Genomic DNA, 17,862 nt, shown 5'->3' on the forward strand with positions numbered 1-17,862 from the left:
TAGAGAGGAACAGAAATAAGATTGGAGGCATCACGGTAAGGCCTGCATGAATAGGATGAGGGCTGATATAGGGGACCAGGATTGGGATTAATGTCACCAGCAGAGAGCAGGAGAAGGAGTAGGAGAGTACGGAGGAGAGTAGGAGAGGTATGATGACAGCGACGAAGGCGAGATTTATTCAGGTAAAAAGGCGAGGGGTGAATGGAAGGAAGTTTTGAATGTTGAGAGCTGTGAAGAAGGGGGTGGAAAAATAGATGGTGAGGAGAGAGATAGAGAGGTGATGAATACAGAGGGAAGACAATCAGGCATATTTTCAAAGCACTTTGGGAGGCTAAGTTCCATAGGTTTCTATGGAACTTTGGGAGGCTAAGTGCTTTGAAAATGAGCCCCAATGTATTTCTAGGGTGGGAAGTGGTTTCATGAGGAGGAACAGATTGGGAAGAGATAGTGCCAAGAAGAGCAGGTGTACAGGAGCCATAAGAAAAGCAGAGTATGGTACAGAAATGCTCAGAATAAACTGAAGGGGGTGGAGGTTCAGATAGGCTCAGAGCAATTAGGAGGGGGATGGTATAGGTAGTAGAGGTAATAGCCAATAATACAAGATAATACAATTCAGGGTAATGCATATGCAGTATTAGAATAGCCAAAAATAGTAGACTGATAGCTAGACAGTAGCTAACAGTCACAAACAGGGTTGAGGCAGTAGAGGTTGCAGGATTGGATTTTAAACTGCAGGCTGAAACAGAAGGAGCAGGCTGGAACAGATGGAGCAGGCCGAACAGAGAGTGCAGGCCGGAACAGATGGAGCAGGCTGGAACAGATGGAGTTGTATCTCTGATGCAACTCTAATTTTCGTGACATAGTCTTATTTCCAGATGATTGCATTCCTTTCTGATAAACAAGAGGGACCATATTATCAGGTATAGTTTGACTGTGAGGTTTATATGAAAACAGAAACAGGAATTATCCAAATGAGCTTTTAGATTATGAAGTTGTTATGTATGTTGCATGACAGTATTTTGTGCTGTTCCAGTGCCTTTCTAGGCAACTGTCTAGTTTGCCCTAATTAGGTTAAATTGCTTTCTCTTTCACCTACAGGAGGATGATCAAAAGTCAACGCGAGCGCGCAAGCCCATTAGCGCCATTTTTGCACACGCTTTTAACAATGTGGGATGATCAACGTGGTTGCCGCCATAAACTGCAAGCGCGTCAGGCACTTGCGCACATGACATGTAAATGTAGTCAATCACATGTAAATAAGGTCATTTCGCGTTCCTCCTGAATGGTCGAAAACTAGCGCCTCATGAACAGAGGTGTTGAATGGCGCTATGCCGAAAAACAGTACCGCAGAATAACGCCAGGTTTTAGCTGGCATTCTTGTGGTGCAGGTCCCATCAGAGCTAAAAAAAAAAAAAGTAAATTTCCTCTTCCTTCCTTCACGAGAGCCGGAAGTGCAAAGCTGGAAGACAAATTATAGCATGTGTTGTTCCGAGTGGGGGAGTAATTTGTTTGTACTGGTTTTTGTCAACTTTTCTTTTTAGTGATGTGTGATGGTGGTATATCAGTTGTGCTTGCCTGCTATCGCATTCTTGCAGAAGGGATACCCACCAGCAAGGGTGGGGGTTGACCGCCAGCAGGTCTTCAGGGCGCTACCTCAGCAGCGTGTGTACCATTGGCATGTATACCGCACAAGGGTGTCATTGGAGGAAATGTCTGATATGGAGATCGTCAATATGTACCGTTTGAATAGGAAGGCTATTTTAGAACTTTATGCCAAGATAAAATTAGATATTGATTCTCGCACTGCGCGATCACATGCTGTCCCTGAACTGGTTACACTACTATGCACATTGCAGTTCCTGGCAACGGGTTCTTTCCAGCACATGGTTGGGGCTTGCTGTGGTGTGGAGCAATCAACATTTTCAAAGCATCTAAAAGTGGTTTTGAGTGCCTTAACTACACGTTGCAGGGACTATATCCGTTTCCCGCGGAGCGAGGTAGAATTGCAGGAGTTAAAAGTGCAATTCTTCAGTAAAGGTGGCTTTCCCAATGTTTTGGGGGCCATTGATTGCACCCATGTTCCATTGGTCCCACCATCAAAAATAGAATCGGTGTACCGCAACAGGAAGTCTGCCTACTCCATGAACGTACAGGCTATTTGTGACATCAGGCTGAGGATCATGGACGCTGTTGTGAGGTTCCCGGGGAGCTGCCATGACTCATATATTTTGTCCAACTCAGACATAGGCCCCAATTTGGCCAATGGCACATATGGTGAAGGCTGGCTTTTGGGTGAGTAGCTTGACTGTTTGCACCACTGTGCGACGTCCCCTACTCCATGTCCGCAAAAACAGGGGTGTAGGGGACATTATTGAGGGGGATGATAGGGCTGAGGGGGACGGGTGCGGTGGGTTGTTATGTAAAAGAAGTAAAAACTCTCTATTCCTGTACTTTTGGATGGGCCTGGCATATACCAGCAATAGGGAACATTGATAATAAACATATGTGCATTGTTTTTTGTAGGGGATGCCGGATATGGCTGCAAGCCTTGGATTTTGACATCTGTACCGGTGCCACGTTCCCCTGAGGAGGAACCTTATAATGCCTTGCATATCAGAACTAGGAATGTTACCGAGCGTACCTTTGGTGTGCTGAGGAGCACATTCCGCTGCCTACATATTTCTGGTGGTGCACTACTCTACTCCCCGAGAAAAGTTATACAGATTATTCTGTCATACTGTATTCTGCATAATATTGTGGTACACCATGGGATTCAGATGGACATACAGTGGGGGAAATAAGTATTTGATCCCTTGCTGATTTTGTAAGTTTGCCCACTGACAAAGACATGAGCAGCCCATAATTGAAGGGTAGGTTATTGGTAACAGTGAGAGATAGCACATCACAAATTAAATCCGGAAAATCACATTGTGGAAAGTATATGAATTTATTTGCATTCTGCAGAGGGAAATAAGTATTTGATCCCCCACCAACCAGTAAGAGATCTGGCCCCTACAGACCAGGTAGATGCTCCAAATCAACTCGTTACCTGCATGACAGACAGCTGTCGGCAATGGTCACCTGTATGAAAGACACCTGTCCACAGACTCAGTGAATCAGTCAGACTCTAACCTCTACAAAATGGCCAAGAGCAAGGAGCTGTCTAAGGATGTCAGGGACAAGATCATACACCTGCACAAGGCTGGAATGGGCTACAAAACCATCAGTAAGACGCTGGGCGAGAAGGAGACAACTGTTGGTGCCATAGTAAGAAAATGGAAGAAGTACAAAATGACTGTCAATCGACAAAGATCTGGGGCTCCACGCAAAATCTCACCTCGTGGGGTATCCTTGATCATGAGGAAGGTTAGAAATCAGCCTACAACTACAAGGGGGGAACTTGTCAATGATCTCAAGGCAGCTGGGACCACTGTCACCACGAAAACCATTGGTAACACATTACGACATAACGGATTGCAATCCTGCAGTGCCCGCAAGGTCCCCCTGCTCCGGAAGGCACATGTGACGGCCCGTCTGAAGTTTGCCAGTGAACACCTGGATGATGCCGAGAGTGATTGGGAGAAGGTGCTGTGGTCAGATGAGACAAAAATTGAGCTCTTTGGCATGAACTCAACTCGCCGTGTTTGGAGGAAGAGAAATGCTGCCTATGACCCAAAGAACACCGTCCCCACTGTCAAGCATGGAGGTGGAAATGTTATGTTTTGGGGGTGTTTCTCTGCTAAGGGCACAGGACTACTTCACCGCATCAATGGGAGAATGGATGGGGCCATGTACCGTACAATTCTGAGTGACAACCTCCTTCCCTCCGCCAGGGCCTTAAAAATGGGTCATGGCTGGGTCTTCCAGCACGACAATGACCCAAAACATACAGCCAAGGCAACAAAGGAGTGGCTCAGGAAGAAGCACATTAGGGTCATGGAGTGGCCTAGCCAGTCACCAGACCTTAATCCCATTGAAAACTTATGGAGGGAGCTGAAGCTGCGAGTTGCCAAGCGACAGCCCAGAACTCTTAATGATTTAGAGATGATCTGCAAAGAGGAGTGGACCAAAATTCCTCCTGACATGTGTGCAAACCTCATCATCAACTACAGAAGACGTCTGACCGCTGTGCTTGCCAACAAGGGTTTTGCCACCAAGTATTAGGTCTTGTTTGCCAGAGGGATTAAATACTTATTTCCCTCTGCAGAATGCAAATAAATTCATATACTTTCCACAATGTGATTTTCCGGATTTAATTTGTGATGTGCTATCTCTCACTGTTACCAATAACCTACCCTTCAATTATGGGCTGCTCATGTCTTTGTCAGTGGGCAAACTTACAAAATCAGCAAGGGATCAAATACTTATTTCCCCCACTGTAGATCCAGCATTGCTACCTGTGGTGGGACACCACATGCTTCCTGCTGATGGCATTGAGACAGAGGCGAGGGGGGGGGGGGGGGGGGAATCAGATAAGGAGAAACGTCATACGACAGTACTTCTCATGTAAGTTACAAAGAAACATGTTTTGGTCCATCTGCATCATTTTTACTTCCTGTTAATTTTCATTCCTCCCCTTGCCATACAATTTTTGGGTAGGCTTACAGCTGCAATGAACACCCTTGCTGCATTTTTGGAGGTGATCTGAATGGGGGAGAGTTGCTAGAGGTGGGAGGAAGAGGAGGAGGGACTGGATGGAAGGGAGAGAGCTGCTGGAGGAAGAAGAGGAGGGGATCTGGATGGGAGAGAGCTTCTGGTCATGGGAGGAAGAGGGGAAGGAGAACTGGAGGGAAGGGAGAGAACTGCTGGTATAGCACAAGGAGGGGGGAAGGGAAACAGATACCAGACCAAGGAGATGAAGGAGGATTCCTGCAGGAAATGGTTTGTTTGTTGTACTCGATGGATTTTCCATGCGAACTGTTGTGAGCATTTTGTGAGCTGCTGTATTGGGTTATTTGCTATTGCTGCTGTTGTGACACTCCTTGTTTCCTCTTTGTAGGATGTGCCGTCGACAATTCGACTAGATGTGTCTATACATAGATGTCACACAACATCTGTGATTTGCCATGCAGTTGCCTGTTCATCTACTCAAGTCCTCAAGTCTACTCAACCCCGCAGCATTGGGTCATGTAGGTGTAAATAAATAATACTTAGGGAACAGCTACCCACAGATTACTTATCCAAGGTCCCGATGAGGAAATTTGCCTAAGCATCTTCCTAGCTCAGTCTAGGGGAATTATATACCGGAACCTTGCTTCTGGCACCTAGCCAGGTTTTGTCCTGTTAGCAGTGAAAGACAAAGCCACAGCTGATATATATTAGATTTATTAGGTAAGAAAATATATAGAAGCACTCTGCAACAAGGCTTAGCAATTACAAAAATAGATCTCCTGCTGATAAGATAACTACAAAATATATTATCCCTAAACTATACACTCTGATTCTCACTGGGTTACTAGGTAAATTAGACAATCAGATCTATAAAAGAACTGATACTACCTCTTATGAAAAATACAAGTTAGCAGCATATTCCCTGACCACGAGCTGACATAAACCAATCTTTCTTAGATAAATACCACTCACTAATCCCAGACTAGGAAGTAAATCACAGTGATCTCACTGCTGTCCTTATGCAGACTTCCGATGAGACAGGAGCAGATTTCTTCTCAGATTCGAGCTGTGTCTTAGATTAGACAGCGAGTCTGTGTCTTAGATTAGTGTAGGTCTCTCTGCAGAAAGCAGGTGTCCATCCCTCCGTGTTGCTTCTCAGAGCCAATATATCTCTGCCACCAGGTATCTGCACCAGTTATGCAGATCACCAGGTTAGTAACACAGTCTCTGGTTCTCCAAGCCTTGCTGGGTCTTCTTGCCAGTTACCCTTCTTCCGATGGTCTCTGACTTACTAACTTTCTTCAGTTTCCACTTTCTCAGACTCTCCCGGTCAGATGACCACAAGGAACCACTCCTCCTCCTGTCCAGCTCTTTTCCTGGGCAAGAAAAAGTCCTTTGTTCGGGACTCTCAAATTGTTACATTGTGGTATGCGTCTCGGTCTCCAACCTGGCTTCTCAGGGTGATAAGAGAGGGTGTTTGTAACACAGAATGTCCTTGGAGGAGACATGCCTGCCAGTACTTTTCCACAAGCAGAAAGCTGAATCTTTGCTGACACATAGAATGCTCGGGTCAGAGGTTGCAGACTCCATCTTGATGTATGATGATGAATTAGGCTTGTATGAACCAAGACCAGCTTCAGTGAGATCACTGGGAAATACCCCTACAGTCAACAATAGCACTTTACTGTGTGAAATGGAAACGCCTGTATTAACTGTTACCAGTTACAATGCACAGAAAATGGAACGATCTGTACTAACAGAGCAGCGCTGTCAAACAGAAATTTTCCTGTGGAAGCCACTGTTTAACCTGTACATGTGGCTTGATCTCATCTGTTCGCACTGTGAACAATAACCCATCCATCTTTCAAACAGAGAGTAAGAACAACGACTTTGTAAATAAGCATTGTCCGATTTTATTGGCCACGCTTCATAACACATAACAGTTTTCATTTAACATTTCTTATTGATATCTATTTGAACATTGCACACATTACATTTCTTAAAGGTGTCGTACCCTGTTTGGACATTTTTCATTCATTCTTTTTGAGATCACACACATAACAGTGTTCATTGGACATTTCTTTATAGGTTTAAAGTTCTTAATGGTTTGTACCTGTATGAACATTTTACATTCATTCTTTTACAGATTATACACAACAGTTTTCATTGGACATTCCTTCTTGATTTTCAGTTCTCAAAGGTTTACAGCCTCATGATCAAACCCCGGCGCTATAGTAGATGTACCCTGTATGAACATTTTTCATTCATTCTTTTACACACACAAGTTTTCATTTCACATTTATTTCACACAGTGGCGTTCCTAGGGGGGCTGACACCCGGGGTGGATCGCCGATGCGCCCCGCCCCCCGGGTGCAGCACCCCCCCCCCGTGCAGCGCGACCCCCCACCACGACGAAAGAACACCCCCCACACCGGCGAAAGAACCCCCCGGGTGCACGCCACTGGGGGGGGGGGGGGGCCGCGTGCCGCTCAGCTTCGTTTGTTTAGATTGTAAGCTCTTTTGAGCAGGGACCGTCCTTATTCGTTAATTTGTACAGCGCTGCGTAACCCTAGTAGCGCTCTAGAAATGTTAAGTAGTAGTAGTAGTTTGTTTCCATGCTCCCTCTGCCCCGGAACAGGAAGTAACCTGTTCCGGGGCAGAGGGAGCATGGAACCAAACGAAGCTGTCTGGCGTGCGGCACCCCCCCAGCGGCGTGCATCCGGGGCGGACTGCCCCCCCCCCCCCGCCCCCCCCCCCCTTGGTACGCCACTGATTTCACATTTGTTTCAGATTTATTTCAGATTTGTTTAACATTTGTTTCACATTTGTTTAACATGTATGTAACATTTATTAAACATTTATTTAATATTTATGCATGAGGTGGCACAGCGCGGTGGATGCAATCAGCGATTGACCCAACCATTTCGCTGATCGCATCCACTCTCTGGGACAGCTCACGCCACTCATCATGCATGCGGTTCAGCATTTCCTGTATTTGTTGTATTTCGGAGTTGGATTGTGAAGAGGATGTTGGGGAAAAGGGGTGTGTGACGTCAGAAGCAGGAGATGGGGGGGGGGGGGGTCGAGAAGGGAGGAGTGGTTTCCGGCATTGGTGTTCCAGTGGGTGATAGATTTTGACGACATCATGGGGGTGGCCACACTGCTACAGAGTCCCAATTCCTCCGGTCTTCTATTTTAAAGCCTTTAAATATTAAGTGGAACATGTATTCGGGGTGCCTCTGAGGGGCGGGAACTGTTAATGTTTGCTGTTGTTTTTTGGTTGTAATATTCAAATCTTGCATGGTTCAATGCTGGCACTCTCTCCTGCCCCCCTCCCTCCCAAAAGGATATCATTTTACTTACACGGGAGGAGATGAATGAGGTGCAAGAACACTGACCATGCCCTCTTCAGCCAGGGTGGCATTTCAATAGGGGGGGGGGGGGTTAAGGTATACCTCCCCGTGGACCACATACCAATCTCCCTCGTATGTAGGGATACTTGAAACACCTGGAACAGTGAAAACATTGTTATGGATATAATGTTGGCTAATGTCCTTTTGTGCTTGCATTGACGTTTGATCTTCTGTGCAATAGAGGAACTCACTGGATCTGTGTGGGGATCTGAGTTGGCTGGTGGACAGCCTGTCTGTCTCCTCCTCCTCCACTGTAAAAACAGTACTAATTTAGAAGGGACAGATGGTAAACAGATGTGTACATAGTTTGCTGTTTTTATAGTGTTCCACTGTTTTATAATGTAAATAGAGGATATTTCTTAGCACTACTCACCTCCTCCCCTCCATCTGGAGGTATATGCTTTCTCTTGCCTGCCAAGGGGAGACAAGCACAGAAGGAAGAGAGAATGAGACAGTATATATTGTGTACATAGTTCCAAAATGGCTTGCTGTTACTGTTTCCTATATTTTTGGTTCCACTGTTTTAATGTACCATTTCAATAGACACTATAGCTCTAATGATCAAATCCCGGCGCTATTTTAGATAGCGCTCTGGCACTGTCTCCTGCCCCCCTGCCCCTCCCTCCCAAAAGGATATCATTACCCCCCATTCCCCCCACTCTCCCCTGCTGAAAAACACAACTCACCATTGCCCACTTCCTTGCTAGGGCTATGCAGTGTCTCACATGCTGAGGGGACACAAGCACAGAAGGGAGAATGAGACATCATATATTGTGAACATAATTCCATAATGTCTACCTGTAACTGTCTTCAAATTGTACTGACCTCTCATGCATTGCCCCCCCATTCCCCCCACCCTCCCCTGCTAGAAAACACAACTCACCATTGCCCACTTCCCCCACTTCCTTGCCAGGGCTACATGGTATCTCACATGCTGAGGGGACACAAGCACAGAAGGAAGAGAGAATGAGACATCATATATTGTGTTCATAATTCCATAATGGCTACCTGTAACTGTCTTCAAACTGTACTGACCTCTCATGCATCACCCCCCATTCCCCACACCCTCCCCTGCTGGAAAACACAACTCACCATTGCCCACTTCCTTGCTAGGGCTTTGCAGTGTCTCACATGCTGAGGGGACACAAGCCCAGAAGGGAGAATGAGACAGTATATATAGGGTACTTTTAGATTCATCATGGTTAGTTGTTATTTGCTTCAAACTGTACTGACTTCTCATGCATGCCCCCCCCCCCCCCTTCCGCCTCCTTGATTGTAACACTCACCATCTCCCCCTTCCTGTGTTGGGCTATATAGATTTTACTATGTAGAAAAACCTTTTCCATCCTCTCATGCATTGCCACCCTATTGCCCACCTTTATGAACCCCCAGCTCTCCTGCATACCCCCCTTTTCTGCGACTTTCCACCGCCCCCCCCCCCCCCCCAACGGTGGACAGTACATGCCAAACCGCTGTGTAACTACCCCTCCACCACTGGTCTCCATCTGTCTCCTTGCCTTTTCTCCCCCTGCACCCCCTGAAAGTGCATTGCCATTCTCACCTGCAGTCTGCGACATCCCGGTCTCCTCAGGGCGGGTCACGCACGTGCCATGATTTTATGCGTGGGCGGGCTCACAGGCAGTAGGCGTGTCCTCCATTCCTTCTCTGCCAATGTAAAGCTTGTACTCTTGTAGTGGCACGTGCATCCCTCCCCCACCCCCACAGCAGGTTGCCACGTGCCTTGTGCGCAGTGCCCAGTGGATGATCGTGTTGAGAACAGAAAGTTCTCGGCGCTGGCGTGTTCAACAAACATTCGTCCCCGTTTACCCAAGAAAGCAAACCTATGAGCTGCTGCATCCACATTGTCGTTTTTTATTGTTGGTTCATCTGTAACAAGTACCCAGTGCCTTAAAAGGTGAAGGCCCCCCCCCCCCCCTTTTTTTTTTAACTTTTGGGAAGCTTTGAAAAAAAACAGTCCCATATGTAGATATAAATATCATTAAATAACAATTGAATAACACTGGAACAGCTTAAAACATTCTTAAAGCTGCTACAAACAGCCATTTTAATTTCTGCATTTTGTGCTCATTTTTGTGTATACTATACAGATGGCCAAATTGCATAGAGGATATCCCCTTTCTTGATGGGTTCATCTGAAATGTTCTGGAAATCTGCATGGTGTTAGAAATTGAATATATGTAAGTACGGGACGGCAGTCCAAAACTCGGACAAGATGCACCGGAGCACCTAGGTTTTAGAGGAGGGAAAAAGGAAAATTTTTTTTTCCTATTTTCCTCCTCTAAAACCTAGGTGCGTCTTATGATCCGGTGCATCTTATAGTCCGAAAAATACGGTATTTATATAAACAGGTCAATAACATCATGGGAACGAGCAAAACAAATGTTTATTTATGTCCACAGGTCAAGAACATGAGGGAACAAAGGAAAACAAACATTTATAGATATCTATATATATATAACTCACCCTCAACGTTCTGAAGACAGTACATAAGTACATAAGTAGTGCCATACTGGGAAAGACCAAAGGTCCATCTAGCCCAGCATCCTGTCACCGACAGTGGCCAATCCAGGTCAAGGGCACCTGGCACGCTCCCTAAACGTAAAAACATTCCAGACAAGTTATACCTAAAAATGCGGAATTTTTCCAAGTCCATTTAATAGCGGTCTATGGACTTGTCCTTTAGGAATCTATCTAACCCCTTTTTAAACTCCGTCAAGCTAACCGCCCGTACCACGTTCTCCGGCAACGAATTCCAGAGTCTAATTACACGGGTGAAGAAAAATTTTCTCCGATTCGTTTTAAATTTACCACACTGTAGCTTCAACTCATGCCCTCTAGTCCTAGTATTTTTGGATAGCGTGAACAGTCGCTTCACATCCACCCGATCCATTCCACTCATTATTTTATACACTTCTATCATATCTCCCCTCAGCCGTCTCTTCTCCAAGCTGAAAAGCCCTAGCCTTCTCAGCCTCTCTTCATAGGAAAGTCGTCCCATCCCCACTATCATTTTCGTCGCCCTTCGCTGTACCTTTTCCAATTCTACTATATCTTTTTTGAGATACGGAGACCAGTACTGAACACAATACTCCAGGTGCGGTCGCACCATGGAGCGATACAACGGCATTATAACATCCGCACACCTGGACTCCATACCCTTCCTAATAACACCCAACATTCTATTCGCTTTCCTAGCCGCAGCAGCACACTGAGCAGAAGGTTTCAGCGTATCATCGACGACGACACCCAGATCCCTTTCTTGATCCGTAACTCCTAACGTGGAACCTTGCAAGACGTAGCTATAATTCGGGTTCCTCTTACCCACATGCATCACTTTGCACTTGTCAACATTGAACTTTATCTGCCACTTGCACGCCCATTCTCCCAGTCTCGCAAGGTCCTCCTGTAATCGTTCACATTCCTCCTGCGACTTGACGACCCTGAATAATTTTGTGTCATCGGCGAATTTAATTACCTCACTAGTTATTCCCATCTCTAGGTCATTTATAAATACATTAAAAAGCAACGGACCCAGCACAGACCCCTGCGGGACCCCACTAACTACCCTCCTCCACTGAGAATACTGGCCACGCAATCCTACTCTCTGCTTCCTATCTTTCAACCAGTTCTTAATCCATAATAGTACCCTACCTCCGATTCCATGACTCTGCAATTTCTTCAGGAGTCTTTCGTGCGGCACTTTGTCAAACGCCTTCTGAAAATCCAGATATACAATATCAACCGGCTCCCCATTGTCCACATGTTTGTGACGTCAGAGAAGCCAAGCCACTGACTTCCTTCAAACAGGGTTCGAAGGTTCGTGGTGGTGAAGCCACCAAAATCGCTCCGGGCCCCGCCCTCGAGGGCGGAGCAATGGCAGAACAACGAAGGGGTTGGCAGGGAGGGAGGGAGGCAGGGAGGGGGGGTGTTGGCGACGAAAACCTTGATGGCAGAACAATGAAGGGGTTGACAAGGAGGGAGGCGGGGGGGTGTTTGGAAATCGCTCCGGGCCTCGCCCTCGCGTCAAACATCATGACGTTGAGGGCGGAGCAATGGCAGAACAACGAAGGGGTTGGGCAGGGAGGGGGGGGGGTTGGCGACGAAAACCTTGCTAGCGCCCGTTTCATTTGCTCAGAAACGGGCCTCTTTTACTAGTAAACCATAAAACCAAGCTCATGTGCTAGGTGAATATGGAGGGTGCATTTCATAGGGTGAGTACAGGTTGTTTCTTGCTTCATGGAGGCCTGCATAAGGGGAAAAAATATGCATATCAGAACATTGCGTGTGTGTCTACAAGTATGTAAACAGTACCTGTGAAAGGGGAGCAGTGGAAATGGCAACAAAGGGAGTAGTGGTAAACCAACAAACGGAACGAATGGGAAATTAAAGGTAGAAGTTACAGAACATATATTGTGCTTGAAGTGCTCTGCTGTGTGGAATCGACCTGTTCAGGCATTAAGCAGCCACCACCTGTGACGGCAAGAAAAAATGTTAGAGGGAGTAAAAGAACATCAATGGCAGACTGGCAAACGGCAGAAATGTGAGGCAACTGTTACCTTCGCTTGATGTAGATAGGCACGGAACACTGCACACATACAGGTCTGAAACAGGAGCACTGCTCCATGTTGCATGGGAACCTGTACAAAAGAAAATAAATTCTAGAGACAGACACCTACACACATGCATGGAGCCAAGGGAAAATGAGAGACAACGGTTACCTTGTGTCAATGGTGTCCGGGACACAGGAAAGGGAGAATAACGTACAAAGCCACGCATTTCACGAGCACCTGCAAATATAGAACCAGAGTGTTGGTTGTGGCCACACTTCTGTGTTTTCTGCTCTGCGATGGAAACTATGGGACTCTACCTATCGGGACTGCTGGGGGTCCAGTGCGATTGTTGGTCCAGGCCTGTGAGTGGTTGACAAGGAAAGAACATTTTTAATACAGCACAGCCATTACAAATGATTACATAAGCAACACATAGAAAGACATGAACCTTGTCCCAAAGAACTTTGAGGTGAGAAAAATGGTACAGGAACACTGCTATAGGACCCTGTGGTCCCACTTGCTGGGTTCCCTGTGCAAAGTAGAAGCACAATGTCAATGTTCCAGACACAAAAAATTGCTGAAAAAGGGTACAAGTGAAAAGGGGCTCACCTTCAAAAGTATGGACAGTTCAGGGGGCATTCAAGCACATGATATCAGCCATCTTCCGAATCTCGGTGACATCTCACTTCGCATCTCCCGCATCTCATTTCACATCTCACTTCGCATGTCTCGCATCTCGTTTTGCATCTCACTTCTGAGATGATAGACAGAACGACACATGGTCCTGAGGAGCCTATGTGTAACACGGTTCCAGTCTCTGATTTTCCAACATACTGTCAATAGGCAAGACACACTGTCCCCCTGCATCTTGGGACAGCGATACAGGGGGATCAACACTGTCAGTTCTCAACGTTTCTCCTGCAACACATGTCCCACATGTGAAAGACTCCACTGAAAGGAACCCACTTGCAAAGGAGAGTTCTCTGCTGATACTGCCCTGTGCCTGCTGTACATCCTCAGACACACATTCTGACAACACAGAGCTGAACCCCATGGAACATACAGAGGAGGGTTCTGTGTTAGTACTGCCTTGTGTCCACTGTGCGTCATCAGACACACATTGCGACAACGGAAAACTGCCTTGGCAAGATGTTGGAGAGGGTGAATAGGCAAATTCTTCCTCTGCTCTCTCCTGTTTCCGACCTTCACCTGGCACAGGGACATTGGGCACCTCCTCTGGACATGGAATAAAATTGGGGAATGAAACTGCATACTTAAAACTGCATACTTAAATATGTCAAAAACCCACATCAGTACAGAAACACATCCACTTACCGACTTCTGGCTCAGCACTTGTATCAAACCACCCTGGCACCCTGAACAAAGCCTCAGGGAGCAGAGTGGTGTTCACCAGCTCTTCAGCTGGTGTCAGCTGGATATCGATTGGCGGACCACCACCTGTCTGTCGCTGTGAAGCCCTGATCCGAGCCACTTTGCTTTTTACCCTACTGCGCATATCGCGCCAATGGTGTTTCACCTGTTCCACAGTGCGGTGTGCCTTTCCCAGCGCGCTTACTTCCATTGCTATTTGCGCCCACACTTTATTTTTGGCGCTAACAGTGCTCCGTGCCCGGGAGTTGGACTGGGGGTTGAAACGCGCAAACTCCTCTGTCATGCGTCTGAGAATCAGGTCATTTTCTTCTTCCGAAAAGTGATATGAATGTGTTCTTTTGGCATGCTCACCAGACAGTGGGATGGTCTCCATACCTACCCAGACACAAGCAAAGAGATGGATTATGAAAGTCACGCAAATCTACATGACTACTTAGATACAAGCAAACATACAAACACACACACCTTCCACGCCTACTGAGCGCACATGCACACACACACACACACACTCAAAAAGAAACGTCATAAATAAAAATAACAAATACCAACTAGTAGCTGGAACTGTAGCAGAGGAAGGAAGATGAAATGGTAACAAATGCTGTGGTAGAGAGAAAGAGTAAATTCTCCAGTCACAATGTGAAACAATATCCAAGCAGTGTTGCAACACGAACCCCTAGCACTTCATTCAAATCATGTTCGTGGTGTAACCCTAATAATTGTATAAATAATCATCCTCTCCAATGGAAAGAATGGATTTATAGTAACATTTGGTCTATAGAAGATGTTATTTCAAATGAATTAAAACCATTCACCACTCTACAATCAGTTCAATCTAAATTCTTCTCAATATTTCCGTTGAATGCAATTGACGCATTGCTTTTACTCCATACAGAATGCTCCCTCACTTTTTGATTTCGTCTCTTCAATCTCTTTTGTTAAAAGAGAAAAAGCTGATGCTTACCTGCACAAGGTTAAAAACACACGGGCACAGGAGGAACCAACAACTACCTATGCTATACAAGCCGGTGATTAATCCTGAAAAATCTGAAAAGAAGGGAAATGGTAAATAAAAATACACGATGGTAAATAAAATCTTATATAATAAAACTCACCCTCAACGTTCTGAAGACAATGACGTCACTTCCGTCACTTCCTTCAAGACGGGTTTGAAGGGTTCATGGTGGTGAAGCCACCGAAATCGCCAAGTCTCGGGGGCCCCGCCCTTGCGTCAAACGTGATGACGTCGAGGGTGGAGCAATGGTGTCACACACCGAGGGCAGAGCAATGGTGTACGGTGCATTCAGGGAGGTGCGGAGCAATGGCGTCAGAACGACGAAGGGGTCGGTAGGTAGATAGGGAGGGAGGGAGAAGGGAGGGGTGTTGGGGAGGAAAACCTTGCTAGCGCCCGTTTCATTTGCTCCAGAAACGGGCCTCTTTTACTAGTGGTAAATAAAAATACACCCCCTAGAAAACAACAAAAATGCAAAGCCACCTCGATCAACAGGCAACCAATGTTTTATGGCACCATGTGGTTGAACACGCTTAACGACAGGATGCACTTTACAACAAAACGACAAGCAGCCCTACGCACATGCGTGCTGTTTGTAGCCTGGCGCGTCTGATTAGCGCGTATGATTAGTGCGCATGCGTCCCAGCTACTTAGGTTCATTTAACTATGCTGCCTACAGGAATTAGTGCCGCTACACCGCTGCATATATCTGCATATATTAACTTCTGATCATGCCATACTGCTACACCATGCTACTACGGCGTTGGAAGAGTGGTATTTCCAGAGCGCTATCTAAAATAGTGCCGGGATTTGATCATCCTAGCCCTAGTGGTTAGTGTAATGGACTTTGATCCTGGGGAACTGAGTTCGATTCCCACTGCAGCTCCTTGTGACTCTGGGCAAGTCACTTAACCCTCCATTGCCCCTGGTACAAAATAAGTACCTGAATATATGTAAACCGCTTTGAATGTAGCTGCAAAAACCTCATTTCCCTTTCCCTTTCTTATTTGGGACCATTATCTGAGTACAAACTTTCACAATTTATTGTTTTATATTACCTGAATTTGAAAACTTTTTTCTCTACCTTACACTTAGGACAAGTTTACAATTTTATTTTCCTTAATTTCTACTGTTAGCAATTGGATACTTATGTAATTTTATTTTATTTATTTATTACATTTGTATCCCGCACTTTCCCACTAAAAGCAGGCTCAATGCGGCTTACATAGTAATAGGTAACACAGAATTTTGTTATGTAAAGTAGGAAATTAAGTATAACACAGTAATAGGATGGATGGGTAGGTACAGACAGGTGATAGAGAGGAAGGTAAGGTGGGAGATAGAGTCTGGGTCAGTGTCGTTTCCTCTTCGGTATATGTAAGGTAGATGGGTTCATAAGATTAATCTGGGTCCTTTGGGTAGGCTTGCTTGAATAAATGTGTTTTTAGTGCTTTCCTGAATGGAAGGTGGTCATGGATTGCTCGGATAGGTCTAGGGAGAGCGTTCCAGAGTTGGCTGCCCAGGAAGGAGAAATTGGATCCATAATAAGTTTTGTACTTGAGACCTTTACAGTTGGGGTAGTGCAGGTTGAGGTACTTTCGCGAGGATACAGACATGTTTCTTGCTGGGAGGTCGATCAAATTTATCACATAGTCTGGAGATTCTCCGTGTATTATCTTGTGGATTAAAGTCTGGGCTTTGAAGTTGATACGTTCTTTAATTGGAAGCCAATGTAGTCTTGCACGGAGAGGAGTTGCACTCTCAAAACGTGATTTGCCAAAGATAAGTCTCGCTGCTGTATTCTGGGCAGTCTGAAGTTTTTTCAGGATGTGGGCTTTGCAGCCTAAGAAAATACTGTTGCAGTAATCAGCATGGGTAAGTACCGTGGATTGCACTAAATTCTGGAATGTTTTCTGAGGTAGATATGGTATTATGCGTTTCTATATCCACATCATTGTGAACATTTTCTTTGTGGTGGATGTGGCGTGATTTTCAAGGGAGAGGTGGCTGTCTACTGTCACTCCAAGGATTTTTAGGTTTTTAGAAATGGTGATTGTAGTGCCGGAGGTGGTGAGATTAGATGGGGGGGATTGCGGAGTGCTGAGATGAAAGGATTAGGCATTGTGTTTTTTCTTTGTTCAGTTTCATCCTAAAGGCGTTGGCTCAGGAGGTTAAGATGTTCATGCCCATGGATATTCTATCAGAGATTTCTGTTAGGTTTGATTTAAAGGGAATGAATATGGTAACGTCATCAGCATAAATGAAAGGGTTTAGACCATGTCTGAATAGGGCTTTGGCTAGTGGGATCATCATTAGATTGAAGAGTATTGGTGATAAAGGGGATCCTTGAGGTACTCCACAGATTGGTGACCAGGGGGGTGAGATATCAGTGGGTGATTTAATTTGATAGGATCTTGAGGTGATGAATCCTTTTATCCAGTTAATAATGTTACCGCTGATTCCAAGTTTGTCAAATACTTTGGTTAGTATGTTGTGATCTACCATGTCAAATGCACTGGATAAGTCGAATTGTAGAAGGAGGATGTTGTTTCCAAATGCAATTTCTTGTTTGAATTTGGATATTAGGGTGAGTAGGACAGTTTCTTTGCTGTGGGCTGGACGGAAGCCCTATTGTGACTTATGTAGAATGGAGAATTTTTGTATGTAGTCATTGATTTGAGAGGTCACCCTGTTTTCCATCAATTTAATTAGTAGAGGAATGGAGGCGACGGGCCGGTAGTTGGTGACATAATTCGCTGGTTTCTTAGGATTTTTTGGTATTGGTGTAAGCAGTATCTTGCCATGTTCAGTGGGGAATGAACCTTGCTGTAGCAGAAGGTTTAGATGGGAGGTAAGATCTATGATA

General features: G+C 45.6%; 1 protein-coding gene across 4 annotated transcripts in view; it reads left to right on the plus strand.

Annotated features, from left to right (window-relative positions):
* The window catches only part of LOC115463681 (alpha-1,4-N-acetylglucosaminyltransferase-like), a 120,632-nt gene that overhangs the window by 39,959 nt on the left and 62,811 nt on the right, over nt 1-17,862 (plus strand). Inside the window, exon 1 of one of the 4 annotated variants that reach the window (XM_030194402.1) lies at nt 10,155-10,222. The exons of the other annotated variants lie outside the window; for them this stretch is intronic. The gene's annotated coding sequence lies outside the window, so the exon portion shown is untranslated. Of the gene's footprint in view, nt 1-10,154; nt 10,223-17,862 lie in introns of those variants that run through there. 4 annotated transcript variants of the gene reach the window in all.

Source organism: Microcaecilia unicolor, chromosome 2 (assembly GCF_901765095.1).
Source record: "Microcaecilia unicolor chromosome 2, aMicUni1.1, whole genome shotgun sequence".
Lineage (NCBI taxonomy): Eukaryota > Metazoa > Chordata > Amphibia > Gymnophiona > Siphonopidae > Microcaecilia > Microcaecilia unicolor.